This window comes from Herpailurus yagouaroundi, unplaced genomic scaffold (genome assembly GCF_014898765.1).
Source record: "Herpailurus yagouaroundi ecotype Mexico unplaced genomic scaffold, PumYag 186, whole genome shotgun sequence".
In the NCBI taxonomy this organism is placed as follows: Eukaryota; Metazoa; Chordata; class Mammalia; order Carnivora; family Felidae; genus Herpailurus; species Herpailurus yagouaroundi.
The window spans coordinates 9,618,494-9,636,284 of record NW_024412417.1 but is presented as its reverse complement, the minus strand read 5'-3'; the positions used below and the strand labels follow the sequence as shown (position 1 = coordinate 9,636,284).

The window sequence follows — 17,791 nt, the reverse complement described above, 5'->3', positions numbered from 1 at the left end:
TAGGACTTGAGGCCTTGCAACTTCTCTGTCACCCAGGTCCCTTCCCTTGCCTTCTTGTACTTCCCATTTTTCTCTCCCTGTATCCTCCCCGGACCCCCTTCTTCCAAGGGCGGGTATTTTCCAATGAACTGACAGAAACTTTTTCTTTCCATCAGATAAAGCCACTCTTGTTCCTTTTCAAATCTCTTTTTCTCTGGGACGAATTGTATTTCAGACTATCGGCTAGTGACCCAAAATGCCAAGGGTTAATTTGAGTGATGACTATTTGTAAGAAGTAAAAACACAAAGGCTGGAAGATGAGAACACTCTGCTCCTGATCCCAAAATTGACTGTGTAGTCTACAGCACAGGTCACCATGGCATTAGTCAGAACGTGTGCCCTGTGCCGAGTATCCCTACAGATTACGACAATGCAGTGGGAAAGCCTAGAGCCATCAATTACATTAAAATGGGGGGAGTTAGCATTTCAATTGGGCCTTGTAGGGGTGAATAGAATGTAGACCAGGAGCACAGATATAGGGGATGGAAGAAACACTTGATCTTGATCCAGGACTTGCATAGGGCCAGACACTCTTTGGGAGTAGGAAAGGTCTCCCCGGAGCTTCCTCTATGACCTGGGCTAGGGTCTGTCCCAGGAGAGACCTCAGGAACCCCCTCAAAGGCTGAGAAATTCAAAGAGCTGCTACCATGTAGCTCTCCTGAAAAGGAGAAAGGGAGGCAGCGCCTTCCCTGGAGGAGTTGGAAAAGGAATCCACGTACCTATGACTGAGGGTGTTCTTGAACGTCTTCCTCAATGATGGTAAGTACTGCTCAGTCCTTGGTGGTTCAAAAGAAAACCTTATAGGTCTCCTCATGCACTCTCCAAATAAACCCGGGATCTGTTCATTCATGCAGTCATGAATCTGGTGAATGGAAACTTAGCAACTACCTCCTTGGAGCTGAGTGTGGCTTTCAGCTCAGAGAACATGAGACACTTTCTACGTAAAGGGAACTCACAACTTACAGAGGGAAATGGAGAAATAAATGGAAAATAACAAGAAAGCAAGATAAATGACACTATATGTTTAGCACAGGGTGCTAGGAGAGCCCCATATCTCAGTTTGGGGGAGATCAGGGAAGGGACATCTAGGTTCACACCTGTGAAGTAAGTTGGTGTTGGCCAGGAGAGAGACAGAGGGCAGCCCCAGACAGGATGGGAGCAGGATATGCAAAGGCCCAGCATCTGGCGAGCTCACAAGTTTAGAAGCAGCAAGTACTATGGTAGCTGGGAGTTTACATTTGAAGGGAAGGAGGTCAGAGTAGAGAAGATGGGGCTAAGGAAGTTTTAGGGCTGTCAGTATGGGGGGGGTGCTTTTCATACCATGCTGCACTGAGAGGTCTGGAGCAAATCTCCTAAGGAAAGTGGGGAGCTTCTGAACTACTGAGAGTTTCATAAATATTAAACCCATATGCCTCTAAGCTCAATTAATGTCACAAGGTACATACAAACGAGACAGGGAGGACTGGCCAAATTATTTTTGGGGTCCAGTGCAACACTGGGAATGGGGGGGGGCCTCTTGTTTACAAATATTAAGCATCTCAAGATGGCAACATTAAACCACGCGTGGGCTGTTCTAAGCAGGGGACCCTGTGCTATTTGCCCGGGTCACACGCCCATGAAGCTGACCCTGAAGATAGGCCCCGTGTCTCTCTCTCTCAGATTAAAAACAAGACTCAACAACAACAAGAAAAGTGAAAGCCATCAGATAACAAAGAACTGTTTCGTGGAAGCTGTGATAAATGCCAATTTATAGGAGTGTTCGTAAGAAAATAAGTAGTATGTCGGATGATTCATCGGAGAGTCTGGATCTTGTCCCAGTCGGGGGTCAGGACTGTGAAGGTCAGAATGTGGAGCTGGCTCCAGGCCTGAACTGCAGCCAAGGTGAAAGTCAAAAAATAATGGTTGATGTGCTCTCAGAGACCCACGTAATTAATCATATATTTATTAAAGCACACATTTGGGTTTGATTGGGTTCTGGTCTGGGGTTGTGAGAAGCAGGGCATAAGACACTCTAAGAACTGCTTAGCAACTGGCTAAGTTGTTGGAGCTGCTTCTAAGAAACTCCTAAAATAGTGAGAGGGACAAAGATGGGCAGAGGGATTCATTAGAGGGAGATAGTGTGGCTAACGATAAAGCAACAGTATTCTGGTCCGCGGTGATACTAAGATGTTACTCTAGTTGTTTATCAGTGTGTAAAGATTTGGAATGCACTGGAATACATCGTATCAGTCAGAGTCCAGGCGGGGAAAACAGGGATCATTCTAGATACTTCACACCGAGGGAAGGTAATACAGGGAATTGGTTGCTGCAATAAAGTATTTTCTGAGTGCCAGTTTTGTAGCTACAGCTCAAAGCGATCAACTCCCCTTTGCGACAGTTTGCTGAGCCCCCACCCCAACTACTTCCCTCATCAGGCCCTAACACCCCTAGGTTACAACACACACTTACCCAAGGCCAGAGGCCCCAAATACCTAACCTCAGTGGCCCTTTCTTCCTCGGGTCTGCAGAATTATTCAAAAGACCCAATCCCCAGTGAGCCCTCAAAACCTGGCTAACCTCACTGTGCTTGCCATACATAAGCCATCTCTTGCCGTTCCAACTTGCTGTTACCCAGTTCCCGGCACAACCCCCCAGGTCCCCCCCGCCCCCCGCCTGGCTATCTTCTTTCATTTGGAGCCATAAGTAACAAAGAATTCTGCCTTTCGTCTATCCTCACGTGTTACTGTATTGTGTCCCACCATCAAAAGAAAACTTAAATTTTATGGCAGAGTTGCACACAGATGAGAAAACAGAGGAGAGACAAAGAGGCAGTCGAGACACTGGCAAGAGGAGAAAGGAAGCCATGGCCTCCTGCGTGGCCGGGCAGAGACAACAGAAAGGACCACCAGCAGAGGTGGCTGAGCGGGGCCGTCAGGGTCACTGTTGGGAACACCTCCCAAAACAGAGAGAAAGAGGAGGATGCTTTGGCCTCTCCCCTGCTCCTAACCTCCAGTCTTTCACCAGTACTTCCTGTTGGCTGAACTCCCAGACACCAGTTGATGAGGGGCCTGGGACACATACTTTCCCGTTTTATAAAACCAGCAGGGGGCACACCCACGTTCTGAGCAGCATTATTCACAAAAGACCGACGTCAACACAGGTGTCCATCGGCAGAGGAACGGATAAGCAAACTGCGGCATATACATATGGTGGAATATTATTCAGCCTTAAAAGAGGAGGGAATCATGTCACATGCTATCACAGGCATAAACCTTAAAGACATTATGCTAAGTGAAATAAGCTAGTCACAGAGAGACAAATACCGCCTGATCCATTCATCTCAGGGATCTAGCATAGTCAAATTCAGAGAAAGTAGAATAGGGCTTGTCAGGGGCAGGGAAGGGGTTGAAAGGGAGGAGGAAATGGGAAGTTGTTGTTTCAATGGGTATAGAGTTTCAGAATTGCAAGATGAAAAAGTTCTGGACACCTGTTTCACAGCAATGTGAATATACTTAACACTACTGAAATGGACACTTAAAAATGGTTAAGATGGTACATTTTATGTTACATGCAGTGTTTTTTTACCATAATAAAACTTCTATTATTTTTTTTAATGTTTATATTTATTTTCGAGAGAAAGAGAGAGAGAGTGCAAGCAGAGGAGGGGCAGAGAGAGAGGGAGACACAGAATCTGAAGCAGGCTCCAGGCTCTGAGCCGTCAGCACAGAGCCCGATGCAGGGCGCAAACCATGAACTGTGAGATCATGACCTGAGCCAAAGTTGGAGGATTAACAGACTGAGCCACCCAGGTGCCCCAGAAGATATTTGCAAACAATATATCTGATAAAGGGTTAGTATCCAAAATCTATAAAGAACCTATCAAATTCTACAGCCAAAAAACAAATAATCCAGTGGAGAAATGGGCAGAAGACATGAATAGACACTTCTCCAAGGAAGACATCCTGGTGGCTGACAGACACGTGAAAAGATGCTCAATATCACTCATCATCAGAGAAATACAAATCAAAAGCACAATGAGATACCATTTCACACCTGTCAGAATGACTAAAATTAACAACACAAGAAACACCAGGTATCGGTGAGGATGCAGAGAAAGGGGAACCCTCTTGCACTGTTGGTGGGAATGTAAACTGGAACGGTCACTCTGGAGAACAGTATGGAGGTTCCTCAAGAAACTGTAAACAGAACTCCTATTATCCAGCAGTTGCATTATTAGGTACTTACCCAAAGGATACAAAAATACGTATTCAAAGGGGCACATGCACTCCAGTATTTATAGCAACATTATCAACAATACCCAAACTATGGAGAGAGCTCAAATGTCCATCAACTGATGAATGGATAAAGAAGTACACACACACACACACACACACACACACACACACACACACACGATGGAATATTACCCAGCCATCAAAAAGAATGAAATCTTGCCCTTTGCAATGACATGGATGAAGCTAGAATGTATTATGCTAAGTGAAATAAGTCAATCAGAGAAAGATAAATACCATATGATTTCGCTCATATGTGGAATTTAAGAAACAAAACAGATGAGCATATGGGAATGGTGGGAAGAGAAGAGGGAAACAAACCATAAGAGACTCTTAATGATAGAGAACAAACTATGGGTTGATTGAGGGAGGTGAGTGAGAGACGGACTAGATGGGTGATGGGTACTAAGGAGGGCGCTTGTTGCGATGAGCACGTGAGAAAACAAAGCACACGTATAAAGCACTAAATAAAAGTGATGAATCCCTGAATTCTACCCCGAAACCAATATTGCACTGTATGTTAAGTAAAATTTAAATTAAAAAAAAAAGTGCCATCAGGGAGTGATGTCACCAAGATTACAACATAGTAATGATAAAATGCATACATGATGAAATGAAGTGAGGTGAATGAGGCATTGTGACATAGCATTGGGCTACTATTGACCTTCTGAGTATAAGTCAGAAGCAGGATCCTCTGCTTCTCCACCGCAGTTGGCTGGGGGTAACTGAAATCATGGAAAATGAAACTGCCAATAGGCACAGGGAGGGCTACTATACAGGAAAGTTGTTAAGACAGTAAACCCTATGGGTTCTCAAGAAGAACATTTTTCCTTTTTATCTTTCTTCTTTTTGTTGTATCTATATGAGAAGATGGCTGTTAGCTGAACCTATTGGGGTAATCACTTTACAATATATGTAAACCACACCAACCCCCTGTACACCTTAAATTTATATAATGATGTATGTCAATTATTTTTCAATAAAACTGGAAAAAAATCGAATCGTGCTTAAAATGAAAACACTGTAGACTTTCTGTAAAAAAATGGGACTGCTAGTGGTACTTTTATGGGTGTTGGGAGGTTATTACAGAGCAAACAAAGCACGTTAAATGCTTTGCACATAGAAAATGTAGTAAATGGCAGATTTAGGCAAAATTAACATTATGCAGCCCCTCCTAGTGTTTTACGTTTGTTAGGTAAGGCTTACAACAAACCTGGGAGCTAGGTATTAAGCTTCCCATTTTTCCCAAGTTTCCCATTTTTCTCATATGAGAAAACTGAGGCTCAAAGACTTTAAGTGTCTTGCTACGAGGCAGTGTGAGGGCTAGGATTTGGATCCAGGATAGTCTCACAGAACTTAAGTGCATGCTGTTCTCCATGCTGCCACTTAGATCCTATCCTCAGAGATTTAGAATCTGAGAAAACAAAACACACGTATAAAGCACTAAATAAAAACATCACCCAGTACAGATTGCCCCTATACAATGTGTTCCTGAAAATACATATATGGAACAAGATTGTCCAAAATTTGGTGATATTCTTTTTGTTCCTAGAGAGTTAAAAATATTTCTGTTTATGGGACGCCTGGGTGGCGCAGTCGGTTAAGTGACTTCAGCCAGGTCACGATCTCGCGGTCCGTGAGTTTGAGCCCCGCGTCACGCTCTGGGCTGATGGCTCGGAGCCTGGAGCCTGTTTCCGATTCTGTGTCTCCCTCTCTCTCTGCCCCTCCCCCGTTCATGCTCTGTCTCTCTCTGTCCCAAAAATAAATAAAAACGTTGGAAAAAAATATTTCTGTTTCTACCCCAACTTTTTAAAGAAGCTTTGGTGCCCTTGGTGGCTCAGGCGGTTAAGCATCTGACTTCAGCTCAGGTCATGATCTCACGGTTCATGAGTTCAAGCCCTGTATCAGGCTCTGTGCTGACAGATCAGAGCCTGGAGCCTGCTTTGGATTCTGTGTCTCCCTCTGTCTCTCTGACCCTCCCCTGCTCGCGCTCTGTCTCTCTCTCTCAAAAATAAACATTAAAAAATTTTTAATAAGATAAAATAAAAACAAGCTTCAATGATATTGCTCCAGCTTTTTACAAGTTTCTTAATTTGTTTCCTTCACAAACGAGGAGCATCAATTAGCTGAGATGGTGTGAGAGACCTCTGATTGGGGTATTCACAGCTTCCGGCACACCCAAGGGGTCCTCTTGAGTGTTTTTAGTTTATGAGACCTAGGTTTCTTATGACTCATATCAGCACTTTAATTTTCCATTTTCCATCCACGGTTATAAATTAATAAGGGCTAAGATGCAATAAAATATTTAAATGCTCGTACAAAGAGTTCCTTAAGAGAGCAACACTACTGAAATTGGCAGCATCAGCAGGTGAGATCACAGGATGGGTTGTTTGTCAGCTGAGAGATGAAAGTCCAGAGTCCAAATCCAGCACAAGAAACGTTTCCTAAGAGAGTGTGGTAGATTGTGTCACTATCTATTCACCAAATCATCAGATTCCCTGTCCTTGGTACACTTCCCACCAGGAAGATTAGACATCCCTGCCCTACTGAATTCAAGAGTCCCCATGTGACTTGATTTGTCCAACAACATGGTTAGAAGCCATGTGGGCAGAAGTTCTAAGAATCAGACGTGGGTTACCGGGCTTTTCCTCCTCTACCTGGAAACAGTAAGTGTGACAGGTAAGACTACGTCATCCGCAGTCCCAGAGTGGAGACAATGACATGGATCAGAGCCACAGCCAACCCATTTTGGGCAGAGAGTATGAGCAAGAAATGACTTGTGGGGTTGTTTGTTAGCGCAGGGTGACCTCGCCCCTCCTGATGATACTGGGTATGGGTGTGCATTCAGGTAAATGTGGGTTGTTGCACCAGCTGAGTGTTAATAAGGAGGGGATTGAGCGCCCCAAAGTGGCACCGATAGCAAAGGCACCAGAGAAGTTGGCTGAAATTTTTTCATGGGAGGTTGAGGCAAACAGAAAGGCTTCACAGAGGAGCTGGAACCTAATGTGAACTATGAAGAACAAGGCCTTGGACAAGGGGTGCTACCTTTTCCCTATCCTATTTCAATGTCTGGCTATGCATTTCCAAATACCAGATAACTGAAAGGTCAACAAAAGGAAAGATAAGGATATAAGATGTTAAGGTTTTTTTTTTTTTTAATTTTTATTTATTTTTTGAGAGAGAGAGACACACGCATATAGAGTGCAAGCAGGGGAGGGGCAGAGAAAGAGGGAGACACAGAACTGGAAACATGCTCCAGGCTCCACCCTGTCAGCACAGAGCCGGATGCAGGGCTCAAACCCATGAACGGTGAGATCATGACCTGAGCCAAAGTCGGACGCTTAACCAACTGAGCCACCCAGTGCCTCTGTTAAGCTTTCATTCTTAGGAAAATGATTTGAGTAAAGTGAAAAATATTCACAAGAATATAACAAACCCTTGCTATAACCGTCACTGAGATTTCATCACATCCTCAAATTTTGCCAACTTTGCTTCCTGTTTTTTTCTAAAGAAATAAAATATTATAGACACAATAAGTTCAAGCTTTCTGCATACCCCTCCCTGATTTTATTCCTCTCCTTTAAAGAGTCCACATTTACACCTTAGTAAAGTAGTCATTGAAAAAAGGCTAGAAACCATCAAAATAAAAACCCCACTTTGAAAAAAATACATTTTTTGAAGGCAACATTGAAAAGCATACTTTTTTTTTTTAATGAAGTACAATTTATCATATCCAGGTGTAAACACCACACAATCATCAGTCAGAGGAAGGAAATGAGAAACAGATAAGACAATTTTTAATGACCACATTATTGTTTTCCAGTTATTCTCACATAGAATTGGGAAACAGTATTATTCTGGGTCTTAAGGGTTTAACAGGATCGTAACATCTCAGAGTTGGAAAGCATTTGGAATCAACTTGAATCGGTGTCTTTATTTCACACTTGAGAAACTGAGGCCCAGAGAGACAAAGCAATTTGTCCAAGGTCACACAGGCAATTTGTGTCATACTAGAGCTTTGTCCCCACGCAGCATTATCTTCCAAAACTGGTAAGAGACTGAGAGGGAAAGGCCAGCTCTCTGTCTGTGTGAAGTATGGGCAGTTGTACGAGGTGCAAAGAGAAAATTCCCTAGGTGCTGAAGGTAATGGGTAAGGGTAAAGGGAGCAGGGCGCCTTTGTGGAAAAGACTGGTCTCCTTCCACTGGAGCACGGGCACCTTAGCAAGTCAGGAAATGCCCAGTGACTGTACCCCAAGACCATGGCCTGTAGTGGTTTTCTGAAGGTGAATGCTGCCTGTTGGGGTCCCCTGACAACAAGGAGCCTCCCTGGAAGCTCCCATGAACTGGCCTTAGGACTTGGTAAGACCTGGAGTGAAACGGAATTCTTGGGGCCTCAGGATCCTGAAGACTTCGGGCCGTGATGTCCCAGCCTCTCCTCCCTTTCTCTCTGACCAGATCATCCCTGGGCAGGGCTGTCGGTGTGTTTTAGTTTTGTTTTTGTAGTCTGAGGGAGGTTTTCTGGCTTTTTTTTCCCCCTAATTGATGTGTTTCTTTTTGCCGTGGTTTAAATAATACTCAGAAACAAAGGATGCATTTCAATGTTGTTTCCTTCCTGAAATGGGGGATTTAGATTAAGCAAATTCCCCGGGAAGTTTTCACAAGGGTATTTTAATTCAGTGAGTCAACCATTTTAGATTACACGGAGCAATCCCTCTTTCCCTGTGCCAAGTCCCTTGCCGCAGAGAGGATTGAACGCATTCCGGGAGGAGTGCCGGAGAAAAGGCTGAGGGCGTTTTGTTTATGCAAATGGTTGGCAGCCTTTCCTTTTCTCCCCAAGGGGAAAAATTTGCATTTTGAAAAATGAACTGTGCTAATACCCCTGAGTCCATACTGAAGTAAATAAATGATTGAATAAATAAATAAGTGGGGAAGAAGAGATAAATCCCCTGGTGGAGGAAAATTCCAAATAATTTATGTAGCTACTTTGCCTGCAAGGAAAAGGAGCACCATTTCTCACTCCTTCGGTGTGGGCTGTGCATAGTGACTTTCTTCCAAAGAGCACCATACGGAGAGTGGGGCAAAGGGTGACTTGGAGAAACCTGACAAACACGACCTTGGCCAGGTGATCAAGGTCAACAGCAGCAGTGATTAAGTCCTGTTGATGGCACGTACCCTTGATAGGGTGTGATGAGAATGGCACTTTATCTCTCTGATCTTCTTCCCCAAGACCCATTACCCGGGTCTCATCATGAGAAAAATATTAACAAATCCCACTTGAGGGACATTCTACATATCCGAGAAGTACTCAAAATTGCCAACGTCATCAAAAATGAGGAAAATGAGAAACTGTCACAGCCAAGAGGAGCCTAAGGAGATAGAAGTAAATGTGGTATCCTGGATAGGATCTTGGAAGAGAAAAAGGTCATTAGAGGAAAACTAACGACATCTGAATAAAGTCTGTACTTTAGTTAATAAGAATGAATAATAATAATAATAATAATAATAATGAAGAATGGGGCGCCTGGGTGGCTCAGTTGGTTTAGGTGTCCTACTTCAGCTCAGGTCATGATCTCATGGTTTATGAGTTCAAGCCCCACACGGGGCTCTGTGCTGACAACTCAGAGCCTGGAGCCTGCTTAAGATTCTGTGTCTCCCTCTCTCTCTCTCTGCCCCTCCCCTGCTCGTGCTGTTTCTCTCTGTCTCTCAAAAAATCAATATACACGTTAAAAAAAAAAAAAGAATGCATTAATATTGGTTCATTGTGACAAATGTACCATGCTAATGTTAAGGTGTTAATAATAGGGGAAAATGAGTGTGGGGTATCCGGGAACTTCGGTATTCTAGTCGCCATTTTTCTGTGTATTTAAACTGTTCTAAAAAGTAAAGTTCATTTTAAAAAGATAGAAAAGTGAGGTGTGCAGTAATGAGGAGAGGGGGGAATTATTTTAAAATTGTGTCAGGGTGCCTGGCTGGCTCAGTCAGCAGAGCGTGGGACTCTTGATCTCAGGGTGGTGAATGCGAGCCCCAAGCTGGGTGTAGAGATGACTGAAAACATAAAAATTAAAGAAAACAGTTTTAGACAAAATTTTTAAAGGCTCAGATAATTATGAAAACAGAAGTTTTTTTGCAAACTTTAAATTTGCTATGGCATCACTTATGCCAAGTAATTCAGCCTCAACTTGTTCCCTGTAGAGGGAGAAAACAATGTTTTGTGATTTAATATGACAAACATTTATTTTTTTTATTTATTTATTTTTTCCAAACGTTTATTTATTTTTGGGACAGAGAGAGACAGAGCATGAACGGGGGAGGGGCAGAGAGAGAGGGAGACACAGAATCGGAAACAGGCTCCAGGCTCTGAGCCATCAGCCCGGAGCCTGACGCGGGGCTCGAACTCACGGACCGCGAGATCGTGACCTGGCTGAAGTCGGACGCTTAACCGACTGCGCCACCCAGGCGCCCCTAATATGACAAACATTTAAATAAATTAAATGAATCTGTGGTTTCCTCAAACTGCTTTTTGCTCATTGCTGTATACATGCCCCTTTTGGGATCCCTGGTAAATTTTAGTTAAAATTTTTTTTTATTGGTTAAAGGATTTAAAGCAAAGGAATATGCCATTTTTGACTTAAAACGTTCATTAAGATTGAACTCATTTGACTCATTTAACTTTTCATTAAGCCTTTATTATTCTAATAAATATGCCCATTGTGTGACAGTTTTTATTTTACAGTTCACCTAATTTTACAGTTTCATAAGAAAACCACATCCAGTTTGAAGCAGCTGGTAGCAATCTTTGTTGTTATTTGTTAGATGAGTAATGGAGAACATTTCATGTTCTTTTTAGGTCCAGTGACCATTGTGAAAGAAAGGGGGAAATTTCTCCCCCAGTATATAAAGATTAGGAGAAGACTTCATTTTTTTTTTTTTTAATTCTTAAAAAATGTTTATTTATATTTGAGAGAGAAAGAGAATGAGGGAGGGGCAGAGAGAGGGAGACACAGAGTCGGAAGCAGGCTCCAGGCTCTGAGCTGTCAGCACACAGCCCAATGTGGGGCTCACACTCACGAGCTGCGAGATCATGACCTGAGCTGAAGTTGGGTGCCGAACTGACTGAGCCACCCAGGCGCCCCAGGAGATGGCTTCATTGAAAAAGTGGAGAAGCCCCTCAGCTCTAATGTGAAAAATGCCAATATGGCACCTTGGTTGGACAACATGGCCTGGGGGGATGAAGCTGGCATTCAAAGTGTAACACTTGTCTGGGGACCTTCAACAAACACTGAGAATTTAGCACGTGCCAGGCACTCTTCTGGATGCAGATTGAATAAGCATTCATCAAACCCACCTCTCTTCCCTCTGCACACATGTGTAGACCATATTTCCCAGGTTTCCTTGCAGTTAAGTGAGGCCATATGTCCGAGTTTGGGGCATGCAAAAGGGATCAAAGTGATGTGCCTTTTCCAGGATGTGCCCATAAATATCCCCTATACAAAGCCTCCACTTTCTCTCTTCTCTGACCCCCCCCCCCAAAAAAAATTTAAGTTTTAAAATTCTTGCTGATGGAGCATAGTAGTTGGTTTTAGACAGATACTTAGTGGGTGATCTGTGTGTGTGTGATTCTATGATCTCAAAATGCTAACACCTGCAAGAAATCTATTGGGTAGCTGTTGCTGGGTTACTAAAACTGCATTAGCACTTTTCATACTTAATTCCCTCAAAAACACATGCGTACAGTTTGTTTGGCCAACTGAGGGATGATTGAAGTAAAATTCCTAAATATCATTTATCTCCTATGAAGTCAACTGTCCCTTCCATTATCTGTTCCATTTCGAGCAACACAATTCCAATGCAGTTTATCTTGAAGTCTTACTTAGCCCAATCTTGTTTCAAACATTTCTTCTGCACTATGAGTAATATGCTTAGTGAATTGATAATAAACCATTGTTATCCTTGTAAAACACTTTGTTGTGTAGCAAAACCTCTTAGATTCTGTGGCCTGCTGCCATTTTTTTCCCTGTGTTGTGATTCTCAGATCAATTATCGCTGTTATTTTTCTTTTAGATTCCAGGAAATGTATAAAACTTGCAATAAAAATAATAACAAGAACTGTTCATCTTGATACAGCTTTCCTCAAGAAGTCCAGACAACTCCAGAGAATGGTTGTAAGATATGAAACAAGAGCTAGACAGACAACAGCTGAAGCCAGACAGAATTCTTAGGTGTTTGGAAGCAAAGCTATCCACATCTGTCTTATTAAAAAGATGGCCCATCATTGCGGTATTAGATAGAACCAGAGGTCAGAATTCTCCTGTGCTTCATTCAGCACTCAGTGTCCCAGCCATGAACAGGTCAAATGAGGTCAATTGTCAAACAAGGATAATTGTAGCAAGAAGAATAATGGAGACTTACAATGAGATTGTTTGCATCCAAAGCATAATGTTATTTTTTTAAAATTTTTAATGTTTATTTATTTTTGAAGGAGAGAGAGACGGAGCATGAGCGGGGGAGGGGCAGAGAGAGAGGGAGATACAGAATCTGAAACAGGCTCCAGGGTCTGAGCTGTCAGCACAGAGCCCGACGCGGGGCTTGAACTCACTGACCGCGAGATCATGACCTGAGCCGAAGTCGGCCGCTTAACCGACTGAGCCACCCAGGCGCCCCTCTGATGGACTTCTAACATCGTTAAAGCTAAGCCACTTTGCAGGGCACACGAGGTCTTTATAATTTAGCCCCTACTGTCCCCCTGGCTTCATCACTCATTGACATCTTCCTCTTCGTACCTTCTGGACCCTTCCAGCGAGCTGCAGTGTGTACATGCTTTCTTTGGCCTGTGCATGAGGAGACCTTCTCGTCCTCAGGCCTTCTTCACTCACGCTGGTCTCGCTGACCAAATATGCTCTCCACTTCTGTGATTTGTCTGCCCGGGTCTCCCCTTGCTGTTGCCTCCTCAGGCCAGTCTTCTCTGACTTACCCTGTTTGAGTTAGGTGCCTGTATCCATTGGCATGATTTTGGCTCCCCATAACAGAAACACCATTACTGTGGCTTAACAGGGTAGAAATTCAATTTCTCCTCCATGTGGAATGAATGTGGAGATGGATGGCCCAGGGCAGTTTGGAAACTTTGCAGCCACTGGGAACCCAGGCTCCTTTCCTTCTGCACCCCAGTCTGAGCTTGGATCACCTCGTGGTCCAGGCTGACTCTTTCAGCCATCGTGTCAACCTCTCAGGCAGTGTTTTTGATTCTGTACTTGTCTAATTGGTAGCTATTAATCTTAAAGCTTTGGCCTTAAGGTCGTTTGCATCTCCCTGTGATCCAGGGCCCATTCTCTGAACCACCTCCCTTACATGACTCACACACCAGGCCGGCATTTTCCCTGTTCTAAATTGCCCCAGGGCCAGAGACCAGACAACTAGAGACAGCCCTTATGCCCCAAAGCCTGCTGGGATTATTCAAACGAGCCAATGCCAAGCTTGCCTCTCCCTCAGAAAGCGCAATCAAGGCCTATGCCGCCCTTTGCACCTGCTCCAGCATCCTGACCGAACCTGGTGCCTCCCCACGTGGCCCGGTGTGGCATGGAGCGCCCCTTTTTCTTATTGCAAGTCCTAAATTCTTCTTCCCAAGACATCAGCCTCTCCATGCCATCACTCAGTCTCCTTTATGAATGAGGACCCAGACACAGATCACAAAGTGACTCCCATCCTTTCAGGAAGCTTTCCTTGGCCCACGGCACACACAGCGTTTGGCCACGACCGGTGTCCTCCCACGACTTGCTCCCGAGGAGGCTGGGAGGGTGCGGTGTTGTCCCAAATACATCAGGGTTCTGTCGTGATGATCTTACTGTTTGCTCTCCTGGCACTGGACGCTTCTCTGTACGCATTTATCCTCTTGTCCGCAATTATCTGCTCACTCGTTTGTCATCTAAGTTGGCAAGACGAGGAATGGATTTGTTATGTCGCCTTGATGACTGTTGTGTCCCTGCCCCTAACGCAGTGCCTTGAACACTGGAGGTGCTCAGTATTGCGTAAGAAAAGCACAGCTTGTTGACTGTTAACCTAGGAACACGGGTGACATGTCTGCGTTGCTCGGTTAAGCATACCTTCTTTATAAAACGGGTAACGCATCTGACATCGATTCATCTATTCACGTGGTCATTGAACAAATATTTGTTTTGAGCAGCGAACTGGGGCTTGTTGTAGTTCTAGGAGCCAAAATGAGCTAAACGGACTGTCTCTTATTCAGGACTGTGTTTAGAGCAAATTCCTGCCAGCGGATCTAAGCCTTGTTGGGCTCACCTTCCTCTTTCCTTCAGACGCATTTAATTCTATGCTTTTCACAGTAAGTAGTCAATAAATCTCAACTGAGCTGCCAGTTGAAATAAGAAGGACAGAGTGAGAGATTTTAAATGTCCTCATTATCGTCCCAATTTCCTCTTTAAAAATGTTACTTGGCCATTCTTCCCTTTTAAGTTTTATAGTCCTAAAGAAATGAACAATTGGATAATAAGGGCTGGGTATAAATTCTAATTCCCTTTCCTGGAATGTGTCTTTGTAACACTCTGTACTGGTTTCCTTTGAACTTCAATACTGTAGAAATTTATGCAGAATAGGTTTTTGGAGGGAGCTGAGCCACACAGTGTCACATGATGTTATCTTCCCTAGTGCCAGGCTCTTAGACTTAAAGTCTGATGTGGCATGAAAGCCCCCAGCTACCATCAGCTCTCTGTACAGATTCTCTCTCTCTCTTTTTTTTTAAACGTTTATTTATTTTTGAGACAGAGAGAGACAGAGCATGAACAGGGGAGGGGCAGAAAGAGAGGGAGACACAGAATCAGAAACAGGCGCCAGGCTCTGAGCTGTCAGCACAGAGCCCGACGTGGGGCTCGAACCCACGAACCAAACCGTGAGATCATGACCTGAGCCAAAGTCAGACACTTAACCAACTGAGCCACCCAGGCGCCCCTGTGTAGATTCTTAAAGATGTTTTTCCTAAGTCTGATATCTGAGAAAATAAGTTCACTTCCCATTAGTTATTCAAGCAACAATGATATTTTTCTGTTTAAAAAAAATTTTTTTTAACATTTATTTTTGAGAGACAGAGAGAGACAGAGTGTGAGTGGGGGAGGGGCAGAGAGCAAAGGAGTCACAGATTCCAAAGCAGGCTGTAGGCTCTGAGCTGTCAGCATAGAGCCCAATGCGGACCTTGAACTCACAAACCATGAGAACATGACCTGAGCTAAAGTCGGATGCTTAACCGACAGAGTCACCCAGGCGCCCCTGTATTTTTCTATTTTTGATCATATATATGTGTGGATATATATATATATATATATATATATATATATATATATATGAAACTTTTTCTCTGCTCACTTTTCTTATAGCAATGGTGATAGAAATGAATTAAAGAACTGTGTCCTAACTTGGGGTGGGGGGGGTCTGTCAAACAATAGATCACTAGTTTATTAATGTCTGTGCAATGGGGCATATAACATGAAATGGGGTCTCCCAAACAAGATAACACCATTTTTTTTAAGTTTACTTATTTATTTTGAGAGACAGAGTCAGAGGGAGAACTAGCTGGGGAGGGACAGAGAGAGAGGGAGAGAGAGAATCCCAAGCAGGCTCCACTCTGTCAGCTCAGAGTCCAATGCAGGGCTCAAACCCACAAACTGTGTGATCATGACCTGAGCTGAGATCAAGAGTCAGATGTCTAACCAACTGAGCCACCCGGGTGCCACGATAACACCATTTTAATTAATTAATGTTAGTGCAGTGGGGTCCAAACACAAAGTGGTTTCTTTTGTTTCATCCATGCCTTTTGTCATCCATTTTCTATTGAGTCCTCCTTTCCTGTCCTGTAGAGGCATCCAGAAGATTCCATCCTTTCCCAGTTGTTTCTTATAATTAATGCTTAGTCTCCATATAGCTCATGTTTGAACTTCATCCCCCGTCCTCTTCCCCCTTCCTGCACTCAGCAGACAATAATGGCATAGGGATTTGGAGGTGAATGGAGCAAGTCTCTGCTTCCATTTCTTTCCCAATCTTGCCTGGGGCTTGTGATTGAGCCTGGGGCCTTCCCCCACCCCACCCCACCCCACACTCCAATTTCTCCAATGTGTTAGGGTGGCCAGCTGGGAGAGAGACAAGGTCTGAGCCTTTTTCGACTGCTGACCTTCTTTTAGGGGTTGTGATGGTTAATTAAAATTAACCAGGTCCTCTCGTCTCGGCTATGGTGCCCAGTCGTTTGGTCAGACACAAGTCTAGATGTTGCTGTGAAGGTATTTTTTAGACGTGATTAACATTTATATCAGTAGACTTTGAGGAAAGGAGATTATTCTCCATAATGTGGATGGGCCTCATCTCATCAGTTGAAGGCCTCATGTGAGAAAAGCCCAAATCCCCACAAGAGAAGGGCTTGTGCTTCTTAACTACCTTTGGACTCAAGACTACAACATCAATTCCTGCTGGAATTTCCACACGCCGGCTCGCCACGCAGATTTCAGACTTGCCACCTCCCACCATTGAACATTGCATGAGCCAGTTCCTAAAAATCTCTCTCTCTCTCTCTCTCTCTCTCTCTCTCTCTCTCGCTCTCTCTTCCTCTCTCAGAAATGAGCTATCAAGGCAGGAAATGATAAATGATATGGAGGAACTTAAATGCACATTACGAAGTGAAAGAAACCAATCCGAAAAGGCTACATACTGTAGGATTCCAACTACATGACATTCTGGAAAAGGCAAACCTATGGAGAGAGTAGAAGGATTGGTGGTTGTCAGGATTGGGGGTGAAGGGAGGGATGAGTAGGTGGAGCACAGAGGATTTTTAGGGCCATGAAAATAATCTGTATGACACCACAATGATAGACACATGTCATTATACATGTGTCCAAACACATACAAGGTACAACACCGGGGTGAACCCTAAGGTAAACTATGGACTTTGGGTGATAATCATGTGTCCCTTGTCCTCCCCCAGCAAAAGTACCTCTCTGGTAGGAGATGTTGATAATGGTGGAGTCGGGACCTGTGTGGGGGCACGAGTATATGGGAAATTTCTGTAGCTTCTGCGCAATTTTGCTGTGAACCAAAAACTTCTCTAAAAAATAAAGTCCTAATTTAAAAATCATTTTAAAATCTCATATATATGTACGTATTTCCTCATTGGATTAGGCCCACCCATGTTGAGTGTGTGTGTGTGCACGCATGCGTTTTAGTGGTTCCGTTTCCTGGGAGAACCCTTAGGTTTTTCTCTGCGTCGCTGCCATCCCTGACTGGTCTGTGTCTATGGCCTCCATTGCAGGGCAGGTACCCAGATCTTCAGGAGCGCTTCTCTTGGAGAATGTCTTCACCTGCCCTGCCCGGGATGGTGGTGAAGAACACCTCCTCCTTTCACCTCACAGAGAGGGGAGGGAAAGCCACAGAACGCTGCCCTAAACCAACAACACTCTACTCTCCACACTCTCTTCCCTTCTCCCCTCCCC

General features: G+C 44.0%; 1 non-coding gene across 1 annotated transcript; it reads right to left on the bottom strand.

Annotated features, from left to right (window-relative positions):
• Window positions 1-15,175: 15,175 nt before the first annotated feature.
• On the bottom strand, window positions 15,176-15,265 carry TRNAQ-UUG (transfer RNA glutamine (anticodon UUG)). Its single transcript has one exon. It is a non-coding gene; the product is annotated as a tRNA-Gln (tRNA).
• Between the last annotated feature and the right edge of the window lie 2,526 nt (window positions 15,266-17,791).